This window comes from Phodopus roborovskii, unplaced genomic scaffold, assembly GCF_943737965.1.
Source record: "Phodopus roborovskii unplaced genomic scaffold, PHOROB, whole genome shotgun sequence".
In the NCBI taxonomy this organism is placed as follows: domain Eukaryota; kingdom Metazoa; phylum Chordata; class Mammalia; order Rodentia; family Cricetidae; genus Phodopus; species Phodopus roborovskii.
In genome coordinates this window covers 281,052-296,776 of record NW_026125992.1, presented here as the reverse complement: position 1 = coordinate 296,776, position 15,725 = coordinate 281,052, and the positions used below count along the sequence as shown (strand labels likewise).

General features: G+C 39.2%; 1 non-coding gene across 1 annotated transcript; it reads right to left on the bottom strand.

The window, feature by feature from the left end:
- Nucleotides 1–6,777: 6,777 nt before the first annotated feature.
- On the bottom strand, nucleotides 6,778–6,899 carry LOC127218242 (small nucleolar RNA SNORA26). Its single transcript, XR_007834170.1, has one exon. It is a non-coding gene; the product is annotated as a small nucleolar RNA SNORA26 (small nucleolar RNA).
- Nucleotides 6,900–15,725: the final 8,826 nt, after the last annotated feature.

Below are 15,725 nucleotides of genomic sequence, written 5' to 3'. Positions count from 1 at the left end.
ATGATGTCCTTACAAATGCAATACATCATAGAACTTTTCAGGTTTAAGGTGAACCCACTAATTCATATGTTAAATAATCTCACACACATCAAGATTTTGCTTAATCCAGAATTTAAAGTAAAATAAAAATATATATGTTATATATTTTTCACTATGAATATTCAAGTCATATTGTTTATGGTTACTTGCAATGTAAATATTGAAATTTTCCATTTAAATAACAAGCTAGCCAAGTGTGGGGGTACACACTTGTAATCCCAGCTCTTAAGAGGCACAGGCAGGAAGGTCATGAGTTTGAGGCCAGCCTCACTTATACATACAGGACTATATTCTAAGAGTATATCAATAAATATAAACAATAAGAAAACAGGAATATGCACAAGCCACTCATCATAACATCTAAAAAGTAAAAGTTTGATGGGAGGTGTTGGCACATGCCTTTAATCCCAGAAAACAGGAGGCGGAGGGAGGTGGATCTTTGTGAGTTCCAGGCCAGCCTGGTCTGCATAGTGTGTTTCACAACACCCAGAGCTATTATACGGAGAAATCCTGTCTAGAAAAAGCAAAACATATCAACAAATAAACAAAAGAGGTGAAAAGATCAGATCAGATGTGAAAATTTTTGTTCCCATATTAGTCTACATCATTGTTTTTTCTTTTGAATTTTCAAGACAGGGTTTTTCTGTGCCACTTTGGAACCTTCTTGGAACTTGTTCAGTAGAGTAGGCTGGCCTCAAACTCCCAGAGATCTGCCTGCCTCTGCCTCCAGAGTGCTAAGATTAAAGGCATTTGTCAAGAATGTCCAGCCTACATTCATGTTTTAAATACATTAGTTTCTTTTCATTTTTGAAGATAGTATATCCTCTCCCTGTTCAGGGCTTGGAACTGTTGTTTCTTCCTCCCAAGTGCTGGTATTATAAGTTTGTGCCACTATGGTTGGCTCACATATAATATTTTAATCAATCTTTAATTTATATAAGATTCATAATTCTCTTGGAATATATGAGATTCACCAATTCCTCTTCTTCATAATGTTTAGCTCTCTCTTCTTCTAGTTTCTTCTCTATAAGTAATATTTCTTCTTCAAGTTTAGATTTATCTCTTTCTAGATTTTTATAAGTTGCCTAAAATAGAAAGCTAACTTTAAACAAGCCAAACATAAGAATTTTTAGTTAGGGTAAAAATCAGATGAGTATACTCAAATTAATAAACACTTTACACATTTTTTCATTTCTCAAATATTAAAATAACAGCAGATTTAGCAGTTGCCAGCAACTTCTATAAAAAAAAAAATGTGTAAGTATTTTAGGTGACCACCAGTCAACCATGGAAAACAATGAATACCCCCTGAAGGAATTAAAACAGTTGTATTCCAAAAATTTTTATGTAAAAATAAAGAAAAATTAATGAGTTTAATTGGAGTCTAAACTCCCTGCGGATTCTACAAGGGCATTCTACATCATAAACACAGACTTGCTACTCAGGACAGAGGATGACAGAACTGCCATTCTGGACTGAACACATAATCAAAGGGACAAAGTTTTTTTTTCTGTTTTTTCATTGGTAGGAGCAGGCTATTTCTATTCACTACAAAGGCTCACAACTCAGTTTTAATAACCGTTCAACTTCTAAAGAGTATTGAGGCACTTCATCACATCATACTCTGTCTGTTAAGACGAGCCATTGTGTCCTCTGAATCAGGAGAGTTAACTGTCCAACTCTCCTAAACTCTCCATTCTGTGAAATCATGGTTATGGACTGAAAACTGGCTGTGATGGAGTGTGTAGACAAGGGTTGATGCACAGAAAGGGATTAAATATTTATCACCATGCCAGTCTTTACAATTTAAACCTCTGGTCTAATTTTAGTAAATGTGTACTACCATGGTAAGAAAAAATAATATGGTTACAACTTGCTTGTCTGCTACTATGCTTAAATTTGTGAGAGTTCTGTGTTTCTTTCCAGGAGCATACTATGTCAAAAGTAGGAATTGTCTTTCCAATCCTTTCACCAGAGTACAGAATGCAGAATTTCTTTCTTTCTATAAATCTATAGCTTCTGATAAACTGATTTTGTATCCCTCAAAACAAGTTAATGACAAGAGTTGAAACTGTTCTGTTTTAAAATATTTTATGCTACCTACAAATATTCTGTTTCCACCAATTTTTTCTGTACATTGTAAGATCCAGATACACAATTTCATATTTCTCTGACATAATTATTTTTGAGGAGACAAGATATTTCTAATAAGAATCTTTTCCCTAGCTTTTATATCATACTTTTGTTTTTACCTTCAAACTCTGTACTTCTGTTGATGCCTTGTCAAAGGTGACCTCCTTTAAGGATGACTCTAAACCTTCATACTGAATGAAATAAGGGAACACATGAGGAAAAAATATTAATTTTTTCTCAACTGTATCTAAATAGACACCAAAGAAGGAAACAGAATTTATATCCACCATGTAAAGAACCCTTGGATTTTGTGAGCTTAGTTTTGCAATCTAAACACTGTGCTGAGGAAGCCAGGTCTACAAACAACCCACAACCATCAGCCTAGGCAACATAACGCAGAACGTTTCCGTTGTGACTAGCAAAGTTTCCCCACATCTGCTGGGGCTGAAAACCCTAACAGCAAGTGTGACTAAAGAGTATCTAAAGAAGTGAGTCTTCTACTATCCCCTGAATGGATTAATGGCTTCTCCAGTCTGTCAGTGGAACAATATGTGGTAACTGGCTATCAGACATTTATATCATGTGATAAATAAGGCAAGTAAGGAAGATAAAATCTGTGAGTTTCAGACCACCCTGGTCTACAGAGTGAGTTTGAGGGCAGCCAGTGATGCACAGAGAAACCCTGTCTCTTATATCTCAGCACCTCAGAATTTATGTTATTTAGAGACAAAGCCTTTGAATACAGCTAGGTTAAAATGAGGGATTTAAGATGACCGCAACGTAATATCACTGATATCCTATGAGGAGAACACTAGGACAGAGAAAGACACAACAAGCAGACAGCACTATCTAAAGTCAAGGGACAGGTCAGAGAGGAAGCAAAGCCTGGCTAAATCTCCATGGACTCGTTTCAAGAACTGTAAGGAAATTCACTTCTGCGGCTAAAGGTATTTTGTCACAGTAGCCCTAGCATGTCCAAGTGAAAACAGTAAATGAAGTCTCTACATGATAACAAGTAAAAGTACCTTTACATCCATGATAAGCAAAAAAAATCTCATGAAACGTTACACTACATTAAATTGTAATTCAAATCCTCTACCTTCTAAGACACCAAACAAAACAGAAATGTAAGCCACAGAGTAGAAGAGATTTACAATCCATATATCTGAAAAAACTCTTATATATGACGTAAAATAGTAAAAGCAAAGGCCCTAATCTATATGGCATAAACTGAGAAAGATTATGAGTGCATTTAAAAGGATGGAAATGGGCAAGTGAGATGGCTCAGTAAGTAGTTAAGGAGCTTCCTGCCAAGACTGATAACCTGAGTTCAATCCCAGGGACCCACGTAGTAAAAAGAGGAAAGTGACTCCTCCATGTCCTATGATCCTATGATCACCACACAAATGCCTTCTTGGTACACGCCTACACTCATAGACACAAATAGACACACACAGTAAAAATAAAGTCATCTTTTAAGGTGGATGAGACGTAAAAAGCAATTTTACAATATCTAAATGAGCAATAAGCAAATCAAGGTGCTCTGACTAAATAGTCAGGGAAGGTAAACACTACTCATCACCAGGGTGGCTGCAAAGAGAATGGCTAAGTGATGAAGTTGAGCAGCAACAGAGCTCTGGTCTGAAACAAAGCTCTGATGGCAGGCAATAACCCATGGAGAACAATTAAGCAGCACAATGTGATGGGTGGTATTTTCAAACACATCTTAACTCCTCTTGAGCAAGGCACACTTTGTCAATTAGATCACATTTCTGTTTGATTTCCATTGCAAGTTCCACAGCCAGTCTATTCTCTCTTACTGAGAAATCAAAGGAAAGATTATTAGTACTAAAGTGTGAAAACACTTTAAATTAGATACAATCACAAGATCTAAAATCAAAAAAGACTACTTACTCAAATAAATTCGGCTCTGAATCTGAAACAAAAATTTAAAAAAATTACATTAAAACAAATATATTTTTAAGCAAATCTATCTGACTTCTACTTCCAGCTTTAAGACGCCAAATTTCTTATGGCCTTATGGTAAATAAATTACCTGAAATCCTTTTATTTCAAATGAAAACAATGCTATATAGGAAGGTCTCCCATTGTGTGGTATCATGTGTGTCTATGAAACAGTCTCATTCTAAAGAAAACTGTATAATTCCACTTAACCCCATGTTTCCCGTGCATATATTGGCTCTAAACAAAGTATTTTAAGGAGCCACCATTATTAAATCTCCTACGGTTAATAATCAAAATAAAAATATATGAAATATCATTGGTCCCTAGACCTTGACTGACTAAAAAACTCATTAGTCTTTTTATTCTTCATACTTCAGCTTTCGATGAGGAAGAGATAAATACACCCTTGAGAACAGTGGGGATAGGGTAAAGTGATCAAGGGACGCAAACAAGAACACTCATGCCACCTAGAAAACAGAGACAAAAAACTGGAAGAAAAAAAAATGACAAAAAAAGTGGGATATGTGTAAGCAGAAGGTAAGGAAGAAAAAACCATGAAGATATTAGAAATGAAGTCAGTCAGAAGCACAAAGGCCAACATCTAAAAAGAAGTCTCAGAAAGAAAAGGCTATGTTATGACTCCCTCCTTAAAAACAGTTAGCATAGGAAAAAGCAATATATGATCCAGGAGAGCCATGAAAATAGTGATTTTTACTCTTAGTTGGGAAGTAGATATACCTGCAAACTTTTTAATATTGTTAAAAACAAGCACAGACACTCCAAATTTAAAGAAGAAAAGGGAAAGAAAGAAAGTTGGGGCTTTAGTACTAGTGTGTAGTATCCCTAAAATAAAATCTTTTAAAATATACTTACATAAAAATATTTCGGTTAATCCCTGTTCAGTTTTTAAAAACCACCTGTTAGCATAACGCAGAACACTAAGACCTAACTCATTTCCCTGAAATAACAAGTTTCTCCAATTAGTTGTTCAGTCTAAACACAAAATGAAGCTTACAGAGAAATGGCTCAGAGCATTTGTTAGTCTTGTAGAGGACCAAGATTCAATGCCATCATTGACATTATAGCTCACAATCATCAGTAATTCCAGCTCCAGGACATCCAACAATGGCCCACTAATCACTTCTGTAGACCAGGAACACGTGACACACACACATACATACAAGCAAAACAGTCATACACATAAAAGGAAATAAACTTAAAAAACAAAAGCAAAAAACCTAGAATGACCATTCACTTACTATAAGTGGTAACTTACTGATCGCTATCCTCTCCAAAGAAATAAGAAAATGGTAAGCAGTGCAATGGCAACCACACATATCAGCGATTCTAATGATGGCTTGTTGTCATATCTTCACGCACTGCTGCCACAACCTACCAGACAAAGAAAATAAACCTATAAGCATGCTTTTTCAACAGTACTGGTACAAAGACAGGCACAGGTGGCTGTGGCCAACTCTATTCATATTGAATGGGCTACCATAAAATACAAAGCAGAATGCTTCCAAACATGTTTTCTAGTAAATTCCAATTGTTCTTACTGAGGGGCTAAGTGTGGTGAAACAGTAGTTTTCAAACAGAAGTTATGGGGAGATTCCACAGAGCATAACTCCAGGAGAGTTAAAGGATAAGGATATAGTATCAAGAAAAGAACATTGTGGAATATTTTATATGTGTTTCATTCTTTTATGTTGTATTTGTTTAACTCTATAAAGCTGCATTACTTTGCCTGTCTAAAACACCTGATTGGCCTAATGAAGAGCTGAACAGACCAATAGCTAGGCAGGAAAAAATAGGCAGGGCTGGCTGGCATGCAGAGAGAATAAATAGGAGGAGAGACCTAGAGAAGATCCAGGGACAAGAGGAGGAGGACACTAAGGGCACCAGTCACAGAGTAAGAAGGAAAGCAAGGCATATAGAATAAATAAAGGGAAAAGAGCTCAGAGGCAACACATAAAGAGAAATGGGATAATTTAATTTAGAAAAGCTGGCTAGAAAAAAGCTGAGCTAAGGTCAGCCATTCGTAAGTAAGAATAAATCTCCATGTATTTATTAAGGAGATAGGTGAGGGACACCATCCCTACCAAAGATTTTTAAAATCCAGTAAAAAAGAAAAGTATCAATAATCTGGGTTGGGTTCTTTCCCTAAGTTCAGGTTCATGATTTATCCACATGCACTGGGTTTGAAATAACATTTCCTGCAGAGGAAAAACACTGATCTGCAGCTTGTCCTCTGAGGAAGGGAGAGTGAGAAGAAACAACTGACAGAGCTTCAGAGTTGGGATTTAAACCCTTCCTTCCTGGCTCTTGAGTTAAATTAATGCAGTTTGAGCCCAAAAAGAAAATGGCTCTTTCAAAAACAACCATAGAAATGATGGGCTTGACTAGTTCCAGGCATCAACATACACCATCTAGAAACTCCACAGCTGTCTTCTCCTTGGGCTCTGACAAAATGAACAACAAATCCTTAGATAATTACGATCTATAAAACCTGTTTTATGCTAGTACATGACAAGGACCTTTTACAAGCTGCTATCTATAGCTTATTAACTTCTACCAAAAAAAAATACATGCAATAGTATCCTCTTTTTTTATTCCCTGTATCTTCATTTTCCTTTTTACATCTGTGACTCCAGAAAGGATCCAAAGTGTAGGTGCACAGCCTCTGCTCTGGGTTTCATGGAGAGTTCCTTTAACCTTGTGTTTTAGATCCTTAAGGTACAGGACTGACCTTACAAGGGCTCAGAAAAGGGTTAAAATATTTTATCCTGGTCCTGTCTCTCTCTTTCTCACTTGAGCCACATACACAAAAGTGTGATATCATGTTGCAAGGCAATGATAACAACGATTTGCCTCTAGGATCACCAGAACAGATATTCAGGCATGGCAAATATTTCCATTATCTCCCTCCAAAGACTATGAATGTATAACCAAGCCCTCCACATACCCTCTAAAATATTCTTCCACACCTCACAGAGTAATGCTTGCAGTTAATTGCATATATTACCTCTTCCTGAATCCATCTTCCCTCAGTGGGTTATTCTAGCCTTTATCACCAGGCCCCAATACTAACTGATCATAAACAAGTAGATTGACTCCTCTGATAGCAGATAAAAAAGGCTAAGACTAAAACTGTTACTAGAAACAAAGTTGTGATGGAAAAGGCTAGCTCAGTCTTTAAGATGTAGGATTTTATGCAAGAGAACCACAAAATGAATTAAATCTGTTGAAGTAAGGATAAAACAAACCGTTCATCAATAGTAGTTAGTTATTTTTAGATCTCACTTTCAGTGAGTCAGCATGAAAAGAGAACGAGGTAAAATCACTACAAATAAGTTAGACTATCATACTAGCAAAATACTATGCAATAATAGCAGAAAATACATTCACTCTCAAATGTACATGGAAGATTCTTCAGAAAAAATCCAGGCACTAAGCTAAAACACACCTCAATATTTTCTTTGTTTGTTTTTTGTTTTGTTTCTTTAAATAATCAAATCACAGGGCCAAGCCCAGAGAAATGGCTCAGCAGCTGAAAATATTTGCTGCTCTTGCAGAGGAGCAGACTTCAGTTCCCAGAATCCATGTCAAGAAATCCCTAAGTGCCTGCCCATGACTCCAGCTCTGTGAGATCTGATGCCCTTTTGCTGCTTCCTTGGGCAGCTGAAGATACAAGCACATACACACACATACAAATAGTTTAAAATAGTAAAAATTCAATTAAAAACTTCCCATGTCTAGAAGCATATTCTCTGATTACAACGGGTTAAAATTAGTTATCAAAAAAAAAAAAAAAAAAAAAAAACAGGAAGGGCTTGAGAGAGAGCTCAGCAGTTAAGAGCATTTGTCATTCTTGTAGATAAATGACCCATGTTTTTTTCCCAGGATCGACTTGGTGGCTCACCACTGTCTATGACTCCATTTCCAGGGAAATATGTCACCCGTTAAGGCATCTTTAAGCACAGCAAACATGTGATGCATGGACATACATGCAAGAGCAAAACATCCATGAACATAAAAGGTTTTGTTTATTTTTTTAAATAATAAAATGCAACACAAAACTTACACAAAACAACTAATTCAGTGTGTAACAGGAAAATTTATAGTCATAAAAGACTTTGTAAAAAAAATATGTGGGAGCAAGGACTGGAGAGATCTCACAATGGTTAAAAACATTAGCTAGTTGTCAAGAGGTTCTGAGTTCAGTTCCTAGCATCCACATGGTATCTCACAACCATCTGCCATGAGGTGCCCTCTTCTGGCCTGCAGGGATATAAGGAGAAAGAACACACTATATATAATAAATACATCTAAATAAAAATTTTAATATTATTGGGCCTAGAAGATAGTTTAGCAGGTAAAAACTTTGCCACCAATCCTTAGGGCCTGTGTTTGACCCCCATCACTAATGTGGTAGAAGGATAAAACCGACTCTTGGGGCTTTGGATTTACACACACACAAACACACACAGACACACCATATGTACACAGAAAGGAATGTAATGTTCAGTTAAAAAAACAATGTCATAATCCACAGTAAAAGAAATGAAGAAAAAGAAGATCTCAACAGATAGTGATAAAATATGTAAGAAAATCAACCTTCTAATCATCAGGAGACTGCAAACTAGGACTACTTTTCTCAATCTGACAAACTGCACCAATAGAAAACTCACAGCTAACACCATCCTGAAGGGGAGAGAATTGTTCCCTTACAAAATGCAACACACATCCACACAGCCCACTGAACCACAGAAAATCCAGCCAAGTCTGCAAAATCCCTCAGTTTTCCTCACCCAGAACCTTATCAAAAATAAGTGTTGGTAACTGCTAGGTGCCTGTGTATTTTATGTCAAAAGCCAGAGGATGCTGTGGTAATGTCTTCCTTTTCTACCTCAATCTAGAGCTCACACATTCTCTGATAAACTGATCACCAGTGATCCTGGGATTCCTCTATTCACACCTCCACCCAGCATTTATATTGCCTTAAGGGCTCCAACTCCAGGTCAAGGAAAGCACTTTCCTTTCCAAACTGAGCCATCTCCCTAAGCCCTAATTGTGGATTCTGAGGGAGATATGTGTGATCTGAAATCATCTCTCATTTACAATATGCTTCTCTTCCCATAAGCCCCATCTCAGTAACTTAACTGACACAGCCAGGAACTTGGGATTATTCTAGATTCTCCACACATCCCTCCCATCTCTACAGCTAATCATGAAAGTCACACTCATTTTAGCTCTTACTTCTTCTTGCCCCATTTAGGACCAACTTCTCTATTCTTAGCCCTATCAATTCTCCTTCCTGTGTTTTTTTCCCCTGACATTTGATTCTCATACTATCAGGAATATCTATACATTTTTTTCTATGGGTCTCACCACTGATGAGCCTGTGCTGGATCTCACACCCCACAGCAATGCTTGAGACCCACTGGTCTATAGTAAGCATCATTTCACATCAGGCCCTTGGCTCACTTATGCTGTGAGCTCCTGTGCATGCTGTTTTCACACCTCATCTACTAAAACTTATTTGCTCAGTCTAAAGACTTTCCCAGCAACCCAAGGAAAAATAATCACTCCCTTCCCTTGTTTTGCATGTGTACTTCTATAGGCAATAGACTTCAACTGTGCATTAATTTTGTGTATTTTATCCCCAAACAGCCAACATGATGAAAATGACCAAAATCCTTATTTCATTTAGAACCTCCATAGAGCATTTTTATTCATGGGCAAATGAACCGTGAGCATGGCACTACTTACTTTAAATTCACAGAACATGAAGATAATTAGAACTGGCAGCAGCTCAAAAATCCTCCATGGGCACTCCACGGTGGCAGTAAGAGTCACCTCCATCCCTGTGCCCACGATCGGGGGCCTTGCAGCTGGACAGATGGACAGCAGCAGAGCAGAGCACAGTCAGGGGGGCACTGGGAAAGGGAAGGGTTCTGGGGCCGGCTGGCACCACTGCCCTCTCCACCTCCTTATCTCAGTTGACGCGTCAACACTGGCACTCTGACCTCCAGCACCAGAGTCCTCGAGAGCTGGAGCAAGAGAAGCTGAAGCACCCAGTGTGGGGCTGCAGACCTACACTCCGAGGCCGGGGGCACAGCCCCGGAGTGAAAGCTCAGCCCCCAAGTTACAGCTACTATCACACTCTGTCCTATCCTCTCCAGTCCAAAAGCCACACTGTAGTATTTAGGGGCAAACTCTCCTACGCAAAGACATCATCCTCCCTCATAATCAGTGACAGAAAGCGGCCTCTGACGTAAGAGACGATGACGCATTCACACTTCGAACTCACTGTGATCAGCCCAGTTATACCACTTGACTCCTAAGAAATATCCCTTCTTGACTCGGAATTAATAGCAGTGGTGTGTGTGTGTGTGTGTGTGTGTGTGTGTGTGTGTGTGTGTGTGTGTGTGTGTGTGTGCTAATTCCTGAAGTCATTCTGCTCAGCACTGCCCTATTTAGCATCCTATTTGTAGCCCTCATGAAATAAGCTGATGCTTTTGTGTATCTGAAATGTAGGACCTGAGAGTCACTGCTCTGAAATGTCATTTTATTTTTCAGGGTCAGGTCTCATTTCATTGCTCCATGTGCTTCCATATAATGAGTGCTTTGAATTTCCTCCAAGAAAACTATGTAGGAACTTGGCAAAGTATGTTGGAAAAGAAAACAAAAACAAACAAACAAACAAACAAAACAGGCCATCTAAAGTTTTTTTTTTATGATAATAGTTTTTATTTGAATTTGAAACAAGCTTGTTTTACATGTCAATCCCAGTTCCTTCACCCATCCCTCCTCCCCTATTCCCCCCTGCAACTCCCATCCCATCCCTTTTCTACTTCCCAGGGTGGGTGAGGCCGTCCATGGGGGATCTTCAAAGCCTGTCATTATCATTTGGGTCAGGGCCTAGGACCTCCCCCATGTGTCTAAGCTGAGAGAGTATCCCTCTATGTGAAATGGGCTCCCAAAGTCCATTCGTATACTAGGGATAAATATTGATTCACTACCAGGCCCCATAGACTGCCCAGTCCTCCTAACATCCACATTCAGGGGGGTCTATGTCTTTCCTATGCTGTTTTCCCAGCTATTAGTCTGGGGTTCATGAGCTCCCCTTGTTCAGTTCAGCTGTTTCTCCAGCCTGATTTTGACCCCTTTGCTCATCACTCCTACCTCTCGGCAACTGAATTCCAGGAATTTGACTCAGTGTTCAGTTGTGCGTGTCTGCCTCTGCTTCCATCAGCTACTGGATGAAGGCTCTAGGATGGCATATAAGGTAGTCATCAATCTCATTATCAGAGAAGGGCATTTAAGGTAGCCTCACCACTATTGCTTAGATTGTTAGTTGGGGTCATCCTTGTAGATCTCTGGACATTTCCCTACTGCCAGATTGCTCTTTAAACCTATAATGGCTCCCTCTATTATGGTATCTCTTTTCTTACTCTCCTCTATTCTTCCCCTGACTCAATCTTCCTGCTCCCTCATGTCCTCCTCTCCCCTCCTCTTCCTAAATGCCCCTCAATTGAAGAATGGATGGAGAAAACTTGGTACATATACACAATGGAGTAATACTCAGTGTGTGTGTTGGGGGGCAGGGGAACACAATGGAATCGTGAAATTTGCAGGCAAATGGATGGAACTAGAAGAAACCATCCTGAGTGAGGCAACACAGTCACTAAAAGATGATCATGGTATATGCTCACTCATATATGGCTTTTAGACATAGAGCAAAGGATCACCACCCTACAATCCACACTGGCAGAAAAGCTAGGGAACAAGGATGCCCCTAAGAGAGACATACATGGTCCCCTGGAGAAGGGAAAAGAGACAAGACCTCCTGAGCAAATTAGGAGCATGTGGGGAGGGGAGTTAGCAATCCATTTATACTTCATGGCATCTACTCTGCAGGAAAGTCACCTTGTTTTTTTTTTTTTTATGCATATAGAGTATTTTTTATTTAACTTTATATAACAAAGTCCAATTGAATGAAAAACAAACATTTATACACAATATTTGGGAATTTGGGCGTCGTTCTTTCCAAACTACTTCCTGCTGGTAAGGGGCGCTGTCTTGGGGGATTCGTAGAAGATTCAGATATCCTAGCTGTAGTCTGTAGGGCTGTTTTGTCCAGCTGTTTGGAATGTAGGATCAGCTTGTACTCTGTTTCAGGCGGTCTGGTGTGATCAAACCACATTAGTCTGGAAGGAATCCACATCTTTTCATTTTCTGTGGAAACAAAAATAGAAATACTTTTCCCCAGTAACTTGTTCTTCAACTTAAATTTTGGAGTCAAAGCGTTTTTTTTTTTTTTTTTTTTTTTTTTATTATTATTTTACATGTCGATCCCAGTTCCCTCTCCCTCCCTCCCTCCCTCCCCCCCAAGCCCTCCCTCCCTCCTTCCCTCCCTTATGCCCTCTCTACCCTCTCCCATGCACTCTAAACACCCTCCCCTCCCAACCCCCCACCACAATACAATATGTAGGGGAATGCCATCCAGTTGGGGTCATGTAGATCTGACAGGTCCTGTGAAGTAGGGACTAGGGCTTCTCTCCTATCTCTAGAATAAGGCAGTTATCCCTCCATGGGGGATATGTTTGCAAAGTCCTTTTGTGCACCAGGGATACATCCTGGCTCCACTGTCTGAGGTCTCTTAGGCTGCTCAGACCTTCTGGCTGAGACCCATATTCAGGGGGGTCCGAGTCAGACCCCTGTTGGCTTCCCAGCTATCAGTCTAGTGGCCCTTAGCTCCTCCTTGTTCAGGTAAGCTGTCTCTATGTACTTCTACCGCATGGTCTTGTCCTCTCCATCTGCTTCTGGGTTCTAGTTTGACTCAGTGTTTATGTATGGGTGTTTGCTCCTGTTTTCAACAGGCATTAGTTGAGGACTCCATGGAGAAGTTAGTTGTTGATCTCACTCTCTGGGAAGGGCATTTATGATAGCCTTTCCACGGAAGCTGAGATTGTTAGTTGGGAGCAGTCTTGTAGTTCCCTCGACCTTTCTTTGTGTTCAACTTTATCTTCAAACCAATATTGGCTCCCTCTTTTTTGTTCTCTCTCTCTGTCTCTGTCTCTCTCTCTCTTTCCTATTTTCCATTCCTAACCAGGCTCAATCCTCCTGGTCGCACATGCCTTCCTCTCCTCCCTCTCATTTTCTCCTACTTCTCTCTCCATTAGCTGTCCTCCCAGTTCTGTGAGGGACTTTATATGAATCTCTTAGAATACAACTTGTATCCTAGTTCCTCTGGTGATGTGAATTATAGGCTGGTGATCATTTGATCTAGGTCTAAAATCCATATATGAGTGAGTACATACTGTGTTCCTCTTTTTGTGTCTGGGTTACCTCATTCAGGATGGTTTCTTCAAGTGCCATCCACTTGCCTGCGAATTTCAAGATACCATTATTTTTTTCTGCAGAGTAGTATTCCATTGTGTAGATGTGCCACATCTTCACTAACCATTCTTCAATTGAAGGGCATCTAGGTTGCTTCCAGGTTCTTGTTATTACAAATAGTGCTGCTATGAACATAGTTGAACAGATGTCTTTGTTGCATTGATGTGAATCCTTTGGGTATATGCCTAAGAGGGGGATTGCCGGGTCCTGTGGTAAACTAATTCCCATTTTACTGAGGAACCGCCATACTGATCTCCAAAGTGGCTGTATGAGTTTGCACTCCCACCAGCAGTGGAGGAGTGTTCCTCTTTCTCCACATCCTCTCCAACATAAGTCATCACTGGTGTTTCTAATTTTAGCCATTCTGGCAGGGGTAAGATGGTCTCTCAAAGTTGTTTTGATTTGCATTTCCCTGATAGCTAAGGAGGTGGAGCATTTTCTTAAGTGTCTTTCAGCCTTTTTGATTTCCTCCATTGAGAATTCTTTCTTCAGTTCTGTACCCCATTTTTTAATAGGGTTATTTGGTGTTTTGTTGACTAGTTTCTTGAGTTCTTTGTATATTTTGGAGATCAGCCCTTTGTCGGATATAGGATTAGTGAAAATCTTTTCCCAGTCAGTGGGCTGCCGTTTGGTCTTGTCAACTGTGTCCTTTGCCTTACAGAAGCTTCTAAGTTTGAAGAGGTCCCATTTATTAATTGTTTCTTTCAGTGTCTGTGCCCCTGGAGTTATGTTTAAGAAGCGGTCTCCTATACCAATTTGTTCAAGGGTACCTCCTACTTTCTCTTCTAAGAGGTTCAATGTGGCTGGATTGATGTTGAGGTCTTTGATCCATTTGGACTTGTGTTTTGTGCATGGCGACAGATATGGGTCTATCTGCAGTCTTCTACACACCCTCATCCAATTGTGCCAGCACAATTTGTTGAAGATGCTGTCTTTGCCCCATTGTATAATTTTAGCTGTTTTGTCGAAAATCAGGTGTTCTTAGGTGCGTGGATTAATATCAGGATTTTCAATTCGATTCCATTGGTCTACCTGTCTATTTTTATGCCAATACCAGGCTGTTTTCAGAACTGTAGCTCTGTAGTAGAGCTTAAAGTCAGGAATGGTGATGCCTCCTGATGTTCTTTTATTGTATAGGGTTGTTTTGGCTATCGTGGGTCTTTTGTTTTTCCATATAAAGTTGATTATTATCCTTTCAAGGTCGGTGAAGAATTGTGGTGGGATTTTAATGGGGATTGCATTGAATCTGTAGATTGCTTTTGGTAAGATTGCCATTTTTACTATGTTTATCCTACCTATCCAAGAGCATGGGAGGTCTTTCCATTTTCTGGTATCTTCTTTAATTTCTTTCTTTAGAGTCACAAAGTTCTTATTATATAGATCTTTTACTTGTTTGGTAAGCGTTACACCAAGATACTTTATGTTGCTTTTGGCTATTGTAAAGGGTGATGTTTCTCTGATTTCTTTCTCTGCCTCTTTGTCGTCTGAAAAAAATAGGGCTACTGATTTTTTTGAGTTTATCTTGTATCCTGCTAGTTTGCTGAAGGTGTTTATCAGCTGTAGGAGTTCCCTGGTAGAGTTTATTGGGTCGCTTATGTAAACTATCATATCATCTGCAAATAGAGACAGTTTGACTTCTTCCTTTCCAATTTGGATGCCCTTGATCTCCTTTTGTTGTCTTATAGCATTAGCTAGAACTTCTAGTACGATATTGAAGAGATATGGAGAGAGAGGACAGCCTTGTCTTGTTCCTGATTTTAGAGGAATTGGCTTAAGTTTCTCTCCATTCAGTTTGATGTTGGCAGTTGGTTTGCTGTATATTGCTCTTATTATGTTTAGGTATGTTCCTGTTATCCCTGACCTCTCTAATACCTTTATCATGAAAGGGTGTTGAATTTTATCGAAGGCTTTTTCTGCATCTAGGGAGATAATCATATGGTTTTTCTTTTTCCGTTTGTTTATATGGTGGATCACGTTGATAGATTTTCGTATGTTAAACCATCCCTGCAATCCAGGTATGAAGCCTACTTGATCATGGTGGATGATTTCTCTGATGTATTTTTGAATTCGGTTTGCCATTATTTTATTGAGTATTTTTGCATCGATGTTCATCAGGGATATTGGTCTGTAGTTTTCTTTCTTAGTTGTGTCTTTGTGAGGTTTGGGTACCAAAGTTATTGTGG